General features: G+C 34.6%; 1 long non-coding RNA gene across 1 annotated transcript; it reads right to left on the bottom strand.

The window, feature by feature from the left end:
• Positions 1 to 3468: 3468 nt before the first annotated feature.
• Positions 3469 to 20265, bottom strand: LOC128551058 (uncharacterized). The gene is made up of 2 exons (XR_008368593.1): positions 19818 to 20265; positions 3469 to 12076 (listed from the first exon to the last, which is right to left on the bottom strand). It is a non-coding gene; the product is annotated as an uncharacterized LOC128551058 (long non-coding RNA).
• Positions 20266 to 20766: the final 501 nt, after the last annotated feature.

The following is a 20766-nucleotide window of genomic DNA, read 5'->3' as shown; positions in this document are numbered from 1 at the left end:
AATCTTTGGACTAACCTGGTCTGTGGTAAACAGATCCATGGACTAACTTTGTCAGTGCTAAACAGATTTATGAACCAAATTGGTCTATGGTAAATGGACCAACTTGATCTGTGGTAAACAGGTCTATAGGCTAACTTGGTTGGTCAATAGTTTTGGCATCCATGTGTAAGCATGTTTTACATACTAAACCTTAGTTGGGCTCAACAAACAATACTGTAAATCTAACAAGAGCTGTCGGAAGACAGTAACACTCTACTATTCAACAGCCTTGTCCACTGAATAAATATTAAAATTGTTAGTAAAAATGCAGAGTTATGGAACCTACGGTGCATGTTAAATTATGACATTGAACAAGTGTGTGAAGTTCCAATCCATTCCAATTAATGGGTACTGTGATACCAGCTGACATACAAAACCTTATTTACCAAAGCCAAAAAAGGGGAATAATTTTGTAAAAAAGCAAAATAGAGTTATGGAACGTGTGCAATGTAAGACAGTTAATCAAAGTGAATGACTCAGAGCGTGTGAAGTTTCAATCCATTCCAACATGTGGTTACCGAGATACCAGCTTACATACAAGAAGTTACAAAATTGGGATACCAACGCCGAGTCCAAAAGCTCTACCTTTTCTTTAGAGTAGTCAAGCTGAAGACCATAAAGCTTGCAAGAAAATGAAACATTTGATCAAGCTGTTAAAAAGGAGATGGCAGGCTAAATCATTTTGATGCTGGATAGTGAAATGTTATACCGGTATACCTGAGGGAGAAAAAAGAAATTTAAAGTACAACAAGAGTGCCAGATTGTCACAATATACGCCCGTCACAGCAAATTTCTTTACTCTAGCACCTGTATTTGCAAATGGAATTTTAATTTTGTGGTTGTTTAGTAATCATTGTAAGTCATTTGTTTTTCTAAGTCCACAAAAAAACTCCTTACCAGGTAGAGATACCTTAAAATACACCTAAAATTTAAAAGTAATATCTATGTTGTACCACAGAAAAGTGGTCTTGTTTTTTCCCTACGGTCAATTATAAAAAAGTTACAATATAAGGTATTTATAATAACAACTAAGGGAAGATAATCTTACAAAAAAAAAAAAAAAAATCCATAAAAAAATTGTAAGTCCACACAAAAATCTTTACCAGGTAGAGATTGGTCAAAATACACCTCATAATTGGATGTAGCATGCATGTTGTACTACAGAAAAGTGGTCTCGATTTTTCCCTACGCCTAGTAATGAAAAAGTTACAATATAAGCTATTAATAGTAACAACAAAGGGAAGTAATTCTAAAGGAAGGAACTGCGCATGACACTTCATCTCATGATGGTGTATAATTGTGCCAAGTTACATCAAAATCCCTCCATGCATGAAATGCAGAAATGCTTCGGACAAAGTCATTCTTGTATCTGACCTTTGGCCTCTAAGTGTGACCTTGACCTTTGACCTAGGGACCTGGTACTTGCACATGACACTCCGCCTCTTGGTGGTGAACATTTGTGCAAAGTTATATCAAAATCCCTCTATGCATGAAGAAGAAATGCTCCGGACAAGGTTTTCATTCTTGTATCCTTTGACCTCTAAGTGTGACCTTGACCTTTGACCTAGGGACCTGGTTCTTGCGCATGACACTCCGCCTGGTGGTGGTGAACATTTGTGCAAAGTTATATCAAAATCCCTCTATGCATGAAAAAGAAATGCTCCGGACAAGGTTTTCATTCTTGTATCCTTTGACCTCTAAGTGTGACCTTGACCTTTGACCTAGGGACCTGGTTCTTGCGCATGACACTCCGCCTCATGGTGGTGAACATTTGTGCAAAGTTATATCAAAATCCCTCTATGCATGAAAAAGAAATGCTCCGGACAAGGTTTTCATTCTTGTATCCTTTGACCTCTAAGTGTGACCTTGACCTTAGACCTAGGGACCTGGTTCTTGCGCATTACACTCCGCCTCGTGATGGTGAACATTTGTGCCAAGTTATATCAAAATCCCTCCATGCATGAAGAAGATATGCTCCGGACAAAGTCATTCTTGAATTTGACCTTTGACCTCTAAGTGTGACCTTGACCTTAGACCAAGGGACCTGGTTTTTGTGCATGACACTCCGTCTCATGATGGTGAACAACTGTGCCAAGTTTCATCAAAATCCCTTCATGCATGTAGAAGATATGCTCCGGACAGTCTGTGGACGCCGCCCGCCCGCCCGCCCACCAGGGGCGTTCCCATAATACGTCCCGTTTTTCAAACGGGCGTATAAAGAGGAAAATGCTTCAGAAAAGATTAGTGTAAAGAGTTATGTCCCTTCTACTATTACTTTTAAAGTTTGATGCAAATCCACTGAATAATTACCTTACCAAGGAATATGGACGCTGACACAAGGCGAGTACGAAAGCCAAGGCAAGTACAACAAGAGGGCAATGAAGGCCCTGTATCGCTCACCTGACCTATTGGCCTAAAGATCATCAAGAATAAACATTCTGACCAAGTTTCATTAAGATATGGTCATAAATGTGGCCTCTAAAGTGTTGAACAGCTTTTCTTTTGATTTGACCCGGTGACCTAGTTTTTGACCCGACATGACCCAGATTCGAACTTGACCTAAAGATCATCAAGATTAACATACTGACTAAGATACAGTCATAAATGTGGCCTCTAGAGTGTTAACAAGTTTTTCATCTGATTTGACCCGTTACCTAGTTTTTGACCCCATCTGACTCAGATTTGAACTTGTCCTGTAGATCATTAAGATTAACATTCTCACTTAGTTTCATTAAGATACGGTCATAAATGTGGCCTCTACAGTGTAAACTAGCTTTTCCTTTGATTTGACCTGGTGACCTAGTTTTTAATCCTACAAGACCCAGATTTCAAACTGGACCTTGAGGTCATAAAGATTAACATTCTGACCAAGTTTCATGAAGATACATCACAAATGTGGCCTCTAGTGTTAACAAGTTTTTTCTTGATTTGACCTGGTGACCTAGTTTTTGACCCCAAATCAAACTCATCTAAGACTTTATTAAGAGTAACATTCTGATTAAGTTTCATTAAGATTGAGCCCAAATTGTGACCTCTAGAGTGTTAACAAGCTTTTCCTTTGATTTGACCTGGTGACCTAGTTTTTGACCCCAGATGACCCAATATTAAACTCGTCCAAGATTTTATTGAAAGTAACATTCTGACCAAGTTTCATTAAGATCGGGCCAAAAATGTGACCTCTAGAGTTTTAACAAGCTTTTCCTTTTATATTACCTGGTGACCTGGTTTTTGATCCCAGATGACCCAATATCGAACTCGTCCAAGATTTTATTGAGGGTAACATTCTGGCCAAGTTTCATTAAGATTGGGCCAAAATTGTGACCTCTAGAGTGTTAACAGTCAAATTATTGACGACGTACACAGGGCGATAACAAAAGCTCATCTTTGAGCACCATGTGCTCAGGTGAGCTAAAAATGAAAACAAAATACTGTTATTCTGTCTTTAAATATTTCTATTAATTGTCATAATTTATCTGTTTCTGATATATACATTATTGAGACAAAACTTTATACATGAACAGTTTCACAACATAATTACTATTAACACTTCATCGATGATTGATATATGAAACAATATCTGAAACAGATTGAATTTATACACTAAAATTATCAACAACATACAAATCTCAATGAAAGGGAAAAGAGTCATGTCCTAAAATGAGAAAATATAATATGAGCCGTGCCATGAGAAAACCAACATAGTGGCTTTGTGACCAGCATGGATCTAGACCAGACTGTGCATCCTGGTCAGGATCCATGCTGTTCGCTTAACAGTTCATCTAATTGCAATAGGCTTTAAAAGCGAACAGCATGGATCCTGACCAGACTGCGTGGATGCACAGGCTGGTCTGGATCCATGCTGGTCGCAAAGCCACTATGTTGGTTTTCTCATGGCGCGACTCATGTAATATTTCAAGCACTTATGATTTTAAACAACTTGTATATTTTTCAAATAATTATCTTTTAATTTTGAATTTATGCTAAAAAACATGTACAGTAAAATCATATTCATGAGCATAAAAAAATTGTGGTTTCATTCAAAAAGCTACTTTTAGCCAAGCCAAGAATATTCTATGAATTTTGTGTTTAGATCTTGTAGACAGATCCAACCAGGAAGTTTTTGAAAATAAATCCCCGACGAATATCAAGAATTTCACAGTAAGCTGATAATACCAGTTTCTGCAAAAACAGCAATTTACCGTTTTTCTTCTTTTTTTTTTTTACGAGGAACATATTCTAGCACCTTAAGTTATTACGCAAACACTTGTGACATGACTTGATTTGGGATCTTAAAATTGCTATACATCTTATTATGGTAAATGCTTTAACCTTTAGCCTGCTAGTGGCATGTGATTTTGCCTTTGCGACCAGTACAGACCAAGATCATGGTCTGTACTGTTCGCTATTCAGTCAGTAAATTTTCAGTTAACACCCCTTCCAATAATAAATGGTACTGCCCAAATTGAATGCAGGACCAGTTCATTTTACAAATTTAGCAGGGTAAGGGTTAAAGTGACTAGTTTACAACACATCCTGATATAATACCTTTGATTATGTTACAAATCCTCATGGCCTGCTCTGCCTTTAGCCATTGTAGCCAATGGCTTATAAAATGCCACTTTGGCTACAATTTTTTCAATTTGGCTACAAATTTGATGGTCTATTTTGCAATTTTAAACATATTTTTGTATGATTTTTAACAGCAGCTTTGGCTACAGCCAATTAGTGGCTAGGACGGGCCCTGAAATCCTACAGACAAAATGCATTTTGATGTTGAAAACGATGATGAAAATCAACAAGGCTGTGGATAAGAATTCAGAACTGGTATGCATAAAAGTATGTGTATGATTTCAATAAACATTTCACTGGAAAAGCCTAAACACATTGAAAACACACCTGCAAATCATATTATTATTTAAAACCTTAAAAAATTTGTCTGTGGATAGACAAAGGTCAAATTATCCTAGAATAATTTTAAGAAGACTATGAACTTTGTAAAACAACATCTAAGAGATACCTGTTATAGTTTATCTATCTAGAATTAAAAGTACATAAAATGGCATATGTAACAAGAGCTATTTGTAAAACACATATACCCCTCCATTACAGCCTGTAACAGACAAGTGGGTAGTAATTTAGTACACTATGACATTGACCTTTGACCAAATAACCTTTAAAACATCAGGGGTCTAACACTACAGGCAACCATCCTACAAAAGTTGACAGAGAAAGGGTCCCCTGATAATTGAGCTGAAGCAATTTTTGATTTAGCAGTCCTTGACCTTTGACCTAGAGACTCAAAATAATAAGTGGTCATTAATGACCACAGGCAATCACCCTATGACATTTCATGAATATAAGTTCTTAATAAGTTACTGAGCAGAAACCATTTTTCTGTCTAAAGGTCACTAAGTCTTGGACCTTGACCTTTGACCCTAAATATGAGTGGGGTAATCTACTTATCACTGGGAATCATCCTGTGAAGTTTGACCATTGTGAGACCAAGCAGTCTCTAATAACTGATTGTGAACCAAAAGCCAGATTGACATGCTATACAATATACCCACTTCTTCAGAGGTGGGCCAGAGGGAGGGCATCAAATACTCAGCAGTTAATCACACACACACACACACACACACACACACACACACACACACACACACATAATTTTGATTTAAAAGAAAAACAGAATCTTGGATTATAAAAAGGCCTCTGGACAGCAATCCTAAAACTCCCACCCACCTAGTTGTTTGCAATGGTCTATTGACAGTTCTTTAATGCTAGACTCCAAATATATGACAAAAAGTTTTGAGTTCGCTGAAAAACTAGAGATATCCCAGAAGATTGTGTATACCCTGACTCTGGTTTGATATAAAAGACATTTACTGGTAATTTTTTGAAAATACATTTGAGACGCGCCATGAGAAAACCAACATAGTGCGTCTGCGACCAGCATGGATCCAGACCAGCCTGCACATCCGTGCAGTCTGGTCTGGATTCATGCTGTTCCCTAATGGTTTCTCTAATTGCAATAGGTTTTGAAAGCGAACAACATGGATCCTGACCAGACTGTGCGGATGCGCAGGCTGGTCTGGATCCATGCTGGTCACAAACACATTATGTTGGTTTTCTAATGGTGTGGCTCATTAATTTTTCAGTTCTGGAGATACACTGACGGAAAAAAATTGAAGATTTCCAGAACATGTGACTCAAAGACAGTCCCTTTGTTATTTATTTCAGGGAAAGTGGGGTTTATAACCTGATGTCAAAACAGTCATATCATAAATAATTGTTCATTGGTATTTACAAAAACAATAAAACTAGTTCACAAAGTTCATCACCTGCTCTTCAAATTTAACAAAAACTTACTGCATAAAGAACATTAAATTTTCTAACAAGGATTTTTTTCTAGCTATAAAATATATCTGTATTGATTTATTAAAAACTAAGATAATAAACAATAAAAATTCAACTACACTGTCAATAATACTGAGATTTAAATTAACCCTTAACCTGCTAAATTTCTATAATGAACTTGTCCATCTTTAAATTTGGATAGTACCATTAACTGTTAAAAGGGGTGCATACCGAAAAGATACGGACTGAATGGTGAACAGTGAGGATGATCAAACTGCATGGATATGCAGGCTGATCATGATCTACACTGGTTGCAAAGGCGGAATCAATCGTGTCCAACATGGTAAGCGTTATTCAGCAGTTAAAAACACCACAAAAATGATATAGAAACTAGTAATAAATTGCCTAAAACAAGGAAATAAATAAAATGAAAACACACAGATAACTGACAAACCCCAAACCCTTAATTTTGAATACAATAACCTATTGCTATGTCACTTTGAATATCATTATGCTAATCAAATAAAGGTGTTTTTGCAACTAATAATTTCAAATATTAAATTTTCTAAGCAATGTAATAATATCATTTCTATACAAATGTAGAAACAATCTTAATGCAAAGAGATACTTATTTCTTTTTTTTTTTGGAAGTATACATATCCTCTTATAACTGAAAATATAACAAAATTAATGTTGCATTTTCATGTATTACAATCACTTTATTTTTAGATTTTTTCTCTGTGCTGAAATTATAGATAGCCAATGTTTTTTTAGTGATAAAAATTTCGCTAAAATTAAATGCAGTGCATGGTTTGGTAACTAAACTAGATAAAATTAACAACAGAAAAAAAATCATAAATAAATTTCATCATAATGTTTTACATAAGGTATTAAAAAAGAAATCAATGAAAAATCTTGTCGTAAAAAAGGCGCATCAAACATTTAGGTTGCATGGGTTTGATAACGATTACACATGACAACTGTAACAAGTAACATTTTTTGAACATGTCATTCATAAATTTTTTTTATGAAAACTCTCTTCCGGTAATCAATTATAAATATGCTACAGGCAATTAAAAAAAATCAAGGAGGAAGTAAAATATGAACTGTTTTGTAATAAATATGATCATTACATTCAGAAAATACAATCCAAAATCGCCTCAAGCTCTTTCCAATAGATCACTTTCAAACAAAAAGTCAGGTTGTGTGAAAGGCATGTCAACATTGTCTGCATGCATGAAGTAAATTATAGATAATGCACTTATCAGTTCTTTCAATTTCCTTACACACTGCATGCATTATTCACCCTAGTACAAACATTAAATCACTTTCAGGCTTTGCTGATACCTCTTTGTCTATGTTACTGTAAAAGCATGTATTTTCGCTGTGTCACAAATAAGTGAATTTGAAATTTTGAGTATGTTCGTGAGGTTTGGTGAAGTTTTAAAAATGGTATTCTACTTGAATTTGATTTATACTAATGTTGACTCTTTACACGAGGATTAATTTTCGCGAGATGTATGGCCTCGCGAATATAGGAAAAATTAAATCTCCACGAAATTTTCTACTTTTAACATGTTTAAAGTAAATGGGAAGATGGAGAAAAAACATTTGTGTAACATGTGCTTACTCCTAAACTATATCAAATGAGTTGCTGTGTTAAATGGACCAATGAAAAACACTTTCTTATGTACAAATTACAATTATTTAATATTTTAAACATAGGATCTGCTTTTCATAAAATTATTTATAAGTCACAGTTATTATTTAGAAAACTGAAGGTCAGATCCCTCAATATCAAAATACTGTTACAATTTTAAGGTATTCTGCCTATTAAAATTCTCTACCCATACAGACAATCAGCAATTTCCGTTGAATTTCGTATTCTTAACATGCAATTTTGGCATCCTACATTGGCGGTAACAGAAAATTATTTTTCATCAAAACCGAGAATGCCGAAATATAATATGGAGAATACAAAAATTAATGTAAATTGCCTATTGTCTTTAGCCCCTGCTCTGCTAAATTTTTGTAAAGAACTTGTCCATCTTTCAATTTGGACAGTATCGTTAACTGTTAAATGAGTATACATAAAATATATAACTTGAATGGTGAACAGTGCACATCATGATCAGACTGCATGGATGTGCAGTCTGATTAAGATCTGCATTGGTCGAAAAGGCCGAACCAATTGTGTCCAGCATGATAAGGGTTAATGGCCTATTAATTAAATAATGCCTGTTATGGATTTAACACCATAAACACTGTTCATCATTACAATTTTTCTTTGAAGGATGGTTTCATTCAACATAACAACTTCATTTTTGTCTTTAACAAGAGCTGTCACTAATGGTGACAAATGCCCCCACAGCGCCTTGACCTTTGAAGGTCCTGGGTGCAGTGGTTCGCGAGTAAAGTGCCTTCATGCAAAAAGTTAACGTTGTGACGAATGAACGAACTAACGATTGGATGGACAGTTGAAAACTAATACGCCTCCCTTCGGGGGTATAACAAAAAGCATTACATAATCATGATGTCCAGCATCAAAATATTAATGTATACAAGACAAACACAGACCAACTTTTCTAAAACCTAACAATACAGTATTCTATTATACTAAACCAGTGTAAAAAAATACGTATGAAAATGAGGATTTGACAGTTTGGAAATGTATAACATCTTTTACTGTAAACTGCAAAAGAAAACTTATAATTGGTAAAAATACTTTTGCGTAATAATTCAAATTCACAGCAACAGAAAGAGCTATTTAACTGCGTAATTTTATGAGCTAAAATGTTGTTAACCATTTTATATTCTCCGATCGCTAAGTAACCTTTGACAAGCTTTTCTTCTTTGATAATTTATACATCTATCATTTCAGTGGATGTATACATGTAGCACCATATTTCAGTATTTCAATGACAGCTTTACAACAAATGAGCCACACCATGAGAAAACAAACAGTGCATTTGCGACCAGCATGGATGCTGACCAGTCTGGTCAGGATCCATGCTGTTCGCTTTCAAAGCTCAAACTTGAAAGCCTACTGCAATTAGAGAAACTGAACAGTATGGATCCTGACCAAACTGCGTGGATGTGCAGCTTGTCTGGATTGATGCTGGTTGTAAATGCACTATGCTGGTTTTCTCAAGGTGCGGCTCGTATTACTAATGCCTTACGTTTCTTACTTTTCATACAGAATTAATGCTCTGGCATTAAACAAGTATTACCATATACAATGTACTACGACGTTTATGTAAATTTTATGCAAATAAAGCATGGAATGCTGAAGAGTATCTTTAAATGAATTCAAAATATTTGCATGAAAACAGATTTTAGCATTATCTATCGAGTAAATAATATTGGTAGGACATACAATGTTAGATCTATATATCTGACGCAATGATATAAAGAGCATTAAAATAATTACATTTTGGCAAGAAATTTTACATATAATTGAGCCGCACCATGAGAAAACCAACATAGTGCATTTGCGACCAGCATGGATCCAGACCAGCCTGCACATCCGCAGTCTGGTCAGGATCCATGCTGTTCCATTTCAAAGCCTATTGCAATTAGAGAAACCATTAGCAAACAGCACTGATCCTAACCAGACTGCTCGGATATGCAGGCTGGTCTGGATCCATGCGGGTCTGTTGGTTTTCTCACTGTGCGGCTAAAATATCAGTTCAAAGCTTTTACAATTATACTCAAATATGTTGAGGCAAAACAATAACACACACAGGTCTACAGTTTCAAGACTATAGAAGGCATCTGAAGTGAAGGGGTAAGCAGAGTTACCTATCTTGATATCAAGTACCAGATAATAAGTGATTTCCCTTTAACCCTTACCCTGCTAAATTTCTATAGTGAACGTGTCCATCTTTCAATTTGGACAATACCATTAACTGTTAAAAGGGTTGCTTACCGAAAGGATACTGACTGAATGGCGAACAGTGCAGAGATCATGAATTATCATCTACACTGGCCTCAAAGGCAAAATCAATCGTGTCTAGCATGATCAGGGTTAAAAGTTCCATATAGCACTTTGACATCTCACTGTCTATACTTTTGTAAAAAATCTTTCTCCTGCACTGACTGTGCATCTGCTAATTATAATAACCAAAAGGGGAGTTAAGCAGTATACATGTATGAAAACAGATAGCACAGTTTCTTAGAAAACCTGGTCAGAATTGAAAATGTATCATTGGAAAGCTTGTAAACTAAACTTTCCAAAGTCGTACGAAGCCAAGTTTAGTATACTGTGAAAACATTAATATTCATGGGGGACTAATTTTCGTGGATTTCGTGGTTGAGTCAATCCACGAAATTTAATCCCAACGAACAAGTAAAATTCCCATTCATTTTATGTTCAAGATTTGAATTCCACGAATTCTATTCCCATGAAATTGCAGTTTTGACCAAAACCACAAAATTTTATGCCCACGAAATTAAATGATTTTACAGTAATTTACCTAATCATAGACATGAATCGGACAACTGTTAATGTGCAAGCTGTTTAAAGACATGAGCTGTCAGCATACATTGACTTGATAATATTAAAAATCATCATCAACTGAGCGTGAAAAGCCCTTTTGAAACTGTAAACCTGTGTTTTCAATGACATTTAACTGAGAAATGTTTTCTGGTATTTACTGAACATTAGTCGTCATAAAGCAGGTCAGGTACAAGACCTACACTGCCTCAGATTGTGTCTTAGACATGTCATCTTTTAAAGCATAAAAAATGTTATCAAGTCAGAAATTGGTACAATTCAAAAATAAAAATGTTAAAAAAAAATTGAGCCACTTCAACAAAGTCATGGCAAATGGCTCAAATGGTAACCATATTGTTACAAACATGTACAGAATTATAAATTTGGAGACCAAGTTTTAAGAATGTAAGATGTATGTAAAACATGTGTTTAATTTTTTATATTCTGAAGTAATACAGATGCGCATCAACGTTCAAAGCAAATATACATGTATATTATGACACTAAAAAATCTGGAATGATCATAACCATTACAAAATATAATAAAAACCTGAAAACTAACAGCAAATTCTCAATTATATATTATTTATAGTTGTATTTCCGTCTTCAATACTTATGGCTTCAAAATTATTCAAAGCTGCATTCCAAAATTTCTTTTCTGTCATTGGCACAAATTCATCTGTTAGTCTGGACATCTTTTGAAGAGTTAGTGGCAAGTATTAGTTTTTTCAAACATTTTCAATTTTGCTTTTTTCGGTCTTATTTTTAATTAATGCATGTTGTGACGACCATTACTGCAAGACTATGCCCCTGTGACATGTACTGGTAGCTTATCTTCCCAGTCTTTTTTTTATTATATAAATTTGTGTATCACTGTAAAATATTTTCCTTCACCTTTAGATATTGCCATCATTACCCTCACGTTCATCTTGTCTCTACACCAAGTTCAAAACTAACAGATAACCATTTCAGCAAAACTCCTGACAATTTTCACAGACGCTAGTCTTAAATACTAAATAAACTTTGTTACAATACATGTACATTCACAAACGCATTATTTATGTCTATTTCTTCTTTATCTTTTTTGCATTTTCTTTTTCTTTCCTTTGCTGTTTCAGCTTCTTCTTTTCTTCTTTCAGTCGTTCTTTCTCTCGTAAACTTTTAACAAGTTTATATGTGAAGAAAACTGAAAGAACAGAAACAAAAATGTCAATAATTTTTTTTAAAATCAGTAATGTAGTTACAAATTAGCACGACTAGGGGTGTAACGATACGCTAGTCTCACAATACAATACATTTTGGGATACAGATGCAACAATATGGTACATATGATACAAACTGAGTACCATAAATACATTCATGTGACAATATGAAAAAAAAAAAGCAATGTTCGTACACTTGGAAAGACTTCAAAGTACTTGAAATTTTGCTTTAAAGTTAAAGAAACTGTTATAAATGATACATTTGTTTAGTTACTATCTTTAACACTTATTGTATGAAAGTTTTCATTCAATTTTCTACTTTTCACTATATAGTTTCTGTATCGTGAAACATGCCTACGATACGCTTATCATGATACAGTGAATTTCGATATATATATCGTTACACTCTTAAGCATGACATTATTTACATTTTTTAATATTTATACTCCTTCTAGAAAACCGTGTTTTAAATAATTTCATTAATAGCAGCTCTATAAATTGATTTCATTGAAGGTCCATCCTTTCCTTAAACGGTCATTACCAAATATTGTATTTATGACAAAATTATGTTAAATACAATTAAACATGAAACTTAAATTTAAGGTATATGCTCTTACACACATACTAAGGTCCACAAAATATGTTTCTCTTGGTTGTTATTCACTGATTTTCCATATAGGGTAATGCCAAAAGAGGGAATGAATGATGATGTGACTGTGCCCAAAATGGCTGCCATTTTAGTACATAGATGGTATTCAAATGGCTATATCTGTTTTGTTTGCAGTATGATTTGGATACTTTTTTTTGTTAACTTGTTAAGGTTTCACCTGAGGTGAAACCTTGTGACCTGGTTCTTTCTTAGAAGAAATGTTGCCAAATGTTGTGTATTCCTCTTTAATAAAATACACTATCATACCATCAATATTACTCTTGGTCTAATTAATTTGATGCGATCCTAGGAAATATGGAGTTATTTTTCTTATGGTGACAGGTCAATATCTTCACTCGCACCTAACACTTGAAAGATCAAAATAGTGGAAGAAATTTACGATGAAATTTTCATCACTGCCGATCTGGGTTGAAATATGCTGATTTTGTTGCAAATAAGAGATAAAGTCAAATAAAACTTACATGTAGTATTAAAAGGAGATTCAATTCCTCATTAATTTATGTAAAAATTATCAAATAATTTCCAACAAGTAGCTGCGTTCAATAAACGATTGATGCCCCTGGTGGCATGCTTGTCGATACAAAGCAACCTAAGTCCAAAACGAGGTCAAGTTCAAGGTCAAGGTCAAGTGATGTCTGAAGATGAGGAATGGTCATGGGTTACATCTGCAAAGTGTAAAGTCATTCTAGTTAGGGGTATTGATGCTAGACGAAACATTCCCATTTGGTTAACCTCATACGGATGGACAAACGAACGGACAGGACAATCACTATATGCCTCCTGCATCAGTAGACGCCGACGGCATAAAAATATGAAATTTCTGGTGATTTAAACCTATGTCCTAACAGTACACAATTAACATTTACCATGTCTACACGCTAAAGACACAAGCGATAAAACCAATAACTTTCATGATGTTGTACTGTGATTTATCCTCCGTTATTTTGGTCCTTCGTAGTTTTAAGGTTAGATTGCTCATCACAAATATAAAACAATCTAATGTCAAATTATTTCGACTATATTAATTCTCAACTGTTTGATTTAAATTCTAAGTTTTTGCTTCTTTTTTCCCTTGGCTCGCTTTAAAAAGGTAAAGGTTTGAGGAAAAGGTAAATTTTATTTACTGTCCCTTTGAGAAACAATGAACATAAGCTCTGTAGAGCTTTTGAGTGACCCTATTTTAAGAACAGTTAAAACCGATTATACCTTACCCCCAGCAATTTACTGCTACCCATTTTACATGAGTCAACTAGGGCAATCGTGATAAAGAAGCTTGCACAAGGACACACCGCAATGGGAGAAGCCAGGAATCGAACCTTGGGCCTTCACCTTCGTAGGAAAGCGTCTCAGCCTAGGGCACTCATTTGTCCGTTTTTTGGGGACGCATATTGGACCCATTCCCCTCATAAAAAAATAATGTTTTTTTCCTTTTCTCAGAAGAAAATTCCCCTGATAAAAGGTTGTTTGACATAACTAGATATGAACTTTCTTTCAAGTTATATTATACTTTCTCTATGGAAGGTTACTGCTGCAATATAGTTACCATTACTAACCAGAGGCCACCATTTCATACCTGTATTTCAAAATTTTCAAGGGGGAGAACCCCTTGACCACCCGATCAAGAGGGGAGTAACATACCCCTGCAATACCTCAAAATTTAGACCTAAAAATGCACCAGAGGCCATCATTTCATGCCTGTATTTCAAAAATTTCCAGGAGAGCCCCATGACCCCCTAGTATGAGGGGAGTACACCCACCAATAAATGCACTTGAGGATACCATTTCATACCTGTATCTCAAAAGAAATTCCAAGGAAAGACCCCCAGAATCCAATAACAAAACAAAAATTTCTGGATCCGGCCCTGAAGAAATGTTAGATCAATAAGTTGATAATTAATGACTGGAACTGTGAAGTAAAATACGAGCAGCAGCATTCTTAGTATATTAGAGATGACAAACCTAGCCTATCAAAGCACAAAGTATGCCTCATACCATGCCTAAAGTGTGCCTAATATAATGCCAAAAGTATGCAAAATTCCATGCCTAAAGTATATGTTAAAATGAACCTAATGCATGCACCAGTTACAAATACAATTTACATGGGGGGAGAGCATGCCCCCACACCATCCCCCAAGAGGTGCCCTTTTCATTGCCAGCACCCTGCCCTTTTTTAATCCTAGCTGGAGCACTGATTAGTTAGAAATGAATGAAAACAGTATTAATAAGTGTGGAAAGTAGTACCAGTGAGCGACATTAACTTTTTAACACTGTAGCCAATGGGGCTACGGACTTTCAATTTTTTGTAGCCCGACAGAATTTTTCGTAGCCCCACCAATTTTCGCGCAAGAATGAACAAGACTTTCATTCTAACTGTAATGTTTTATTTAATTTCTTTCAACATACTGCTGTAGGCTGGTGAATATTGATATATTTCAGATTATTTGGAATATTGTATGAGTTTTTCAGAATTGATTTCGAAATTTGAAACAGTGTTCACAAAATTGTGCAGAAAGTCAAAGACACAGTCATGAAACAAGATCAAGATTTGTATACAAGAAATGGCCTGGCATAAATATATAACGGATTTGATTTTTTATACAGTAGACTGACCAGGGGTCTCGCTAGGTCCATTTTTTTTAGGAGTTAGGGAGAAGTGAGGAGACTTTAGGGAGAATTTGGAAGACTCCATCGATTTTTTGTATTTCTACCTTGACGCTTTAAAGTGATTCGATGACCATTCATTTTCTAGTTACATCATTTCCCATGCAGGGATTATTGTTTCATTACAAAATTCTGAAAAAAAAAAAGATTTCTGTTCAAGACTGCTGAATCTAACCCGACAATTTTTTGGTGCCATAACGTGTAATATATGAATGCAGGATGAAAAGGGGTTTATTATTAATACAGAGTCACCACTTGTGTGAACAGGTTTCTCATTCGAATAACTCAAACTGAAAGTAAACCGTGTCAAACCTAGAAGTACATATTCAAATCAGTTCATCCATCAGTCAGTTTTACAAAGTTAATACTTTACATGTCGTTCTTTACCATGGATACCAAAAACTTGTGTCTATAATTCCAATTAATGGCATAGTTAATTGACAATTTCTTTAGAAAACAATGCGCTGATTGGCCTATTACAATAATTGCCATTTGTGAAACGGATCATTTGATTCACTTTCACACTTCTCGCTAAAATCTCACAAGTACCTGAAGTAGGCAGAGCTTAAATTATGTTATCGGCGTGTGTGTATGTGTTTTCAACACACATTATGACATGATTCAAATTGTCAAAAGATTAGCCAGTGCACATCCGAAATTTTTTTTTAAAAAATCAGGCAACTTGAATTTGCTTTAATGTTAATGTCGCACACTGCATATGTACTTAGTACATACATATGGCCAAAAACTTCCCTTATTGTCTTAAAATAGCCCCGCCCTGCCCTTTTTTACTGCCGCCACGCTGCCCTTAAAATGTGCCCTCTTGCCTCTTGCGACATGTCGTCTTACTGTGGTACACATTCATGCCAAGTTATTTGAAAATCCATCCATTGATGACAAAGATATGGACCCAGGGGTCGCGCTGTCGGTCGCCAATGGCGCCAAATGCGCCGATTTACAAATTCTGGCGCTAGTTTGGATCAGTTGGCGAAAGTTTCTGGCGACAACAAAGCAAAGATCGGGCCGAGACAATTTTTTAATGACACCAAGGATCATCCTACCTAGTCGCTGTGAAGTTAATTATCGCCTGCGGGCGTATCAGAATCGCCGAGTTGTAATCTGTTTGTTTAATTAATTAATATTGTAAAACCGATGTCAATTATCGATAAATCCCTGGTTAACTCAGCCTACTTGCCTGTCAAACTTCAACCAATCGTAGCGTTATTTATCAATATTGCAAGCCGCCGCCATTTTAAAAATTTTCAATCGGCGTGAAAAGCCGATAATTTTATCGAGTGCAGACTAAAACCTTCTTCAGCATGATCTTAATGTATCAGTCTTACGTTATTTCTTGATTTTATTATAAAATTGCCTCCAAATTTATTTCAATCACGGCCAATTTCTATAAATGAATTGCCCGGGAACCAATTCCGCGGACGTCTGAACAGCCGTATAAATACATGTAATTTGTAAAAATATTGAGAAGTTTGGTTTTGTTTTCGAAAAATTAATAAATAAATCGAGTAAAACTATAAATCTGAACAAGTTGATGCAAGAATCGGGCATTTTTAAAGCAAAAAAATCGAAACATGCACGAAAACTTCCACGGCGTTCGATCGTACACCTGATCAATTTACGAGTTTCGGACGCGAAAATTTCGGATGAAAATTTAAAGGGGACTTTTTTTATAGCGCAGTTTGTACTTTATTTAGAAATGATTAAAAAAATTTGTAAGACACTCGTTTTACTAAAATGTTCTTTAAACTTTGCTTTTCATTCTATTTGTTTTGTTACTTTTGTAGTTTTGAAATTGAACTGAAATAAATGAAGTTGAATTTTAGTATTTGTTTTCGTTCTTGTAGTTTATAATTCAGGTAAAATCTCTTGGCACTGGCACCAATGTTGGCTCCAGTGGCTCCTCTTTGGCTCCAACTTTTGCCAAATGGCGAAAGTGTTGGCGACAGCTTAGAAATATTCAGAGCCACCCCTGGGACCGGACATGAAAATTGCGGACAGACCGACAGACGGTTCAAAAACTATATTCCTCCCTTCAGGGGCATAAAAAGGCGTTCGCAAGTGGCCAGCTGATTACAGAGCATGTGAAAAGTGCCCTAGATTTCTTTGTGCAAAATTTAAATTAGACCGTTGTTTAGTATAATAACAAGTATATATCAATGCACTTTGATTCTACTGTGATTTCAAGTAGAAAATGCACAAATTTTAATGAATATCGAAATTAAAAGAAAGTTTAGAATGTCCGTTCACGAGTCTTATTACTCCCAATGTCGTATGCAATTTTTCCATATATCCTTCAAAAAAGCCGACTGTTGGTGTATTTTTTATGATGAGAAACATCAAAATTTGAGGAACTATCTCTGGTTTACCCTAGTGGGACATGTAATTTAAACTGAGTAAAAACTACTTTCAGACAGCATTCTGAAAGTGTACCAGTATCCGGATAGTATATTTTGGATATGCGTTTTATTAAAGTTTAACCTGGCTGTAGTAGCTCTTTTTCTGTTAATGAAATATTGATGAAAGACCTGATCAATACAACATGACTTTTGATAATTATTAGTTTACAAATTGACCTGAAACAGGCCTTTTACTATGTTGTTTACAACATGATCTTGGTTTCAAGACTATAAAGCTTATATTAAGGCCGTCCACTATTTCATATTCATATGAATAAGCTGACATTCTTGGTGACATTTTTTAGAGAAAGGCTTGAATAGTTTAACCTAAACTATAAAGTAAATAAAAAGCCTGTGTAAACTATGTTACTGGTAAGTGGTTTTGGGAAGATTTACCAATTTATTCTGTGACATTTCTTTTGGTATCAAGTCAACTCGTCCCCCAGTCAACTTGTCCACAATTTGGTCATTTCATCCCCCTCATGATAAAATTTGTTCAACTCGTCCCCATTTTGGTCAACTCATCCCCCTTTTAGACAATTCGTCCCCCTTTTGGTAATTTTGCCCCCCTTAATATTTTAGGCATTTTTGCTTTTTTATGATATTTTTGACTTTGAAAACTTGTATTTAAAATCATCGTGAGTTTTGAAAGAGTTATTTTGGAAATAGTTAACTTTAAATAATTAGGTTTGATAAAATAATAAAAGAAATATACTGAAAATATAAGACAATTAACTGAGTGAAATAAAATATAAAAAAAATAAATACAATGCCCTTTCTATTAAAAATGTAATATAATAGAAAATCTTATTAACTTTTTTAAAATCATAGTAAGAAAAGAGAGAGCAATAAATCCTTACCCCTGGTCATAATAAACGAAAGTTTTAATTAGAAATACAATAAAGAATGAATAAACAACTAATATCTGTCACATATATGTTTTACTAAAAATAACCAACATGCTTTATATTCATTTTTGTCATTAAAATAAAAAAAGAAATACTTCAAAAGTAGGGAGACAGTGGTTTCTAAAAAAAGTAGAATGAGCATATACCTGCATACGGAAGGTGTTATTAAAAGGTTATTAATCACATTAAAAGTCGTTGATTGGGCTTATTGAAAGGTGTTAATGGTATTTAATTTCATGAGAAGTTATTGATTGACCGAATGAAATGTGTCAAAATTGGCCCCTAGTAGAATTAAATGTGCAGTTGATTGGAGTTAAGAAATTATTTGTTATAAAAAAAAGTTTAATAAAACGTTTAAACTTATTCAAGAGTTTGAAAATAAGCAGCATCAAATGCGGACATTTAAACAGCAATCATGTTTTCCAACATAGCAGACTTACAAAAACAAGAGAAAAAAAAACCCCCGAAAATCCTCCTTGTTAAATCGATCATTTTTAAAGTAAAAAGTTCTTAAAACAAACGAAAACTTATGTATATTTTTAGCATGAAATATATTTGAAAGAAAAAACCGACTTAATTTTTCATACTTAGATTTTTTTTTCAAAAATACTTTTTAAAAAGTGGGGCCGAAATGACCAATTTGAAATCGCCGAGGGGGACGAAATGACCAAATCAGGGTAAGTTGACTGTGGAACGAGTCGACTGTAAATCTTTCTTTTAAGTGTGCAATAAAGATAAATGGAATACATATTAACTATAGACATCTAGAAATGCAACTACTGCTATGGTAACTTTCACGTCTAAAAGAGCACCCTGCCCCTTTCGGATAGCACCCTGCCCTTTTTGAGCTCTAGAAATAACACTATAAAATGACGAAAAATTCACTTTTCTGTGGGTACCTGTCCCCATAAGAATCAATATTTCATTTTAGCCCAGACTTAAAATAGTGAATGAGAAATATTTTTGGTCTAGAATAAAAATATTACAGAGTGGCAGTTACTGCATTCTTAAAGTCCAGGGACAGGGGGTGTCTACGTTGCAATATTTCGTTTCAAATTTTGGCGATACTTACTGACAAGAAATCCTATAATTAATCCAGGTATAATAAACACCGTGTTATCTATGCTCTCCTTAATCGGCCCTGATCCTATTTCAACCATTTTCGTTCAAACAGCTGTTGAAATTAGCTGAAAGTTCAACACAACCGGTGAAACTTAGCGGAAGTATGTGGCTGGGGAATGTGGGTAATAAATTATTAATGAGCTCAAAGAAATGAAAATGAACAAAACGATTGTAAAATGCCAACAAGAAATTGCTATTGACAAGAACGATAATTTCGGGTTTTATTAATAACCGTGGAAAGATGGTAATTTCGTAGAAACAATATAATCAACCATGTTTTGTTTCATTTTGCTGAAATCTAGTGTGAAAAGTGAGATGCGAAATTACAGACTAATCCTGGGGACAGGGTAAAACGCAGACCACATACAGATAGAGTGACTGCAGACCACATACACAAAGAAGGGTTTTCTCTTATGCAGACCATATAGGTAAAGAAGGATATTGGAAAACGCAGACGACATAGAATGTGTTAAGGTGTGAAAAACTGCCACTATGTCATTCTTTTATAAAGGACACTTAATTAAAACATTTGAATTAGAAAAAATATTCTCAATTATTTTGATTTAAATAATTTTAATAGATCTATATTATTTAAATGCATTTGAAGTTGTAAAAGTGTAAATTTTCAATATTAAAAGAAAACAATCTATCCATCACTATAACTTGATCAATTCGCATTTATTTCAATACTGTGCTTTTTAATTCAGATTCATTGTATTGAATTATTTTCATGAATTAAATAAGTAAATATTTCGAAAATGTCAGAATTGACTACCTTTAAAAATATTTTAACTCCTACGCGGAGGAAATTAAATCACATGATACTTTTAACTCTGTTTCCTACATTTTTCAGCAAAATGCGATATTCAGAGAAAAAAATGATTTTGCACAAAATTTGT

The sequence above is a fragment of the Mercenaria mercenaria genome, chromosome 19 (genome assembly GCF_021730395.1).
Source record: "Mercenaria mercenaria strain notata chromosome 19, MADL_Memer_1, whole genome shotgun sequence".
In the NCBI taxonomy this organism is placed as follows: Eukaryota; Metazoa; Mollusca; class Bivalvia; order Venerida; family Veneridae; genus Mercenaria; species Mercenaria mercenaria.
The sequence above is the reverse complement of the archived record's forward strand: the minus strand, read 5'-3'. Positions and strand labels throughout refer to the sequence as shown.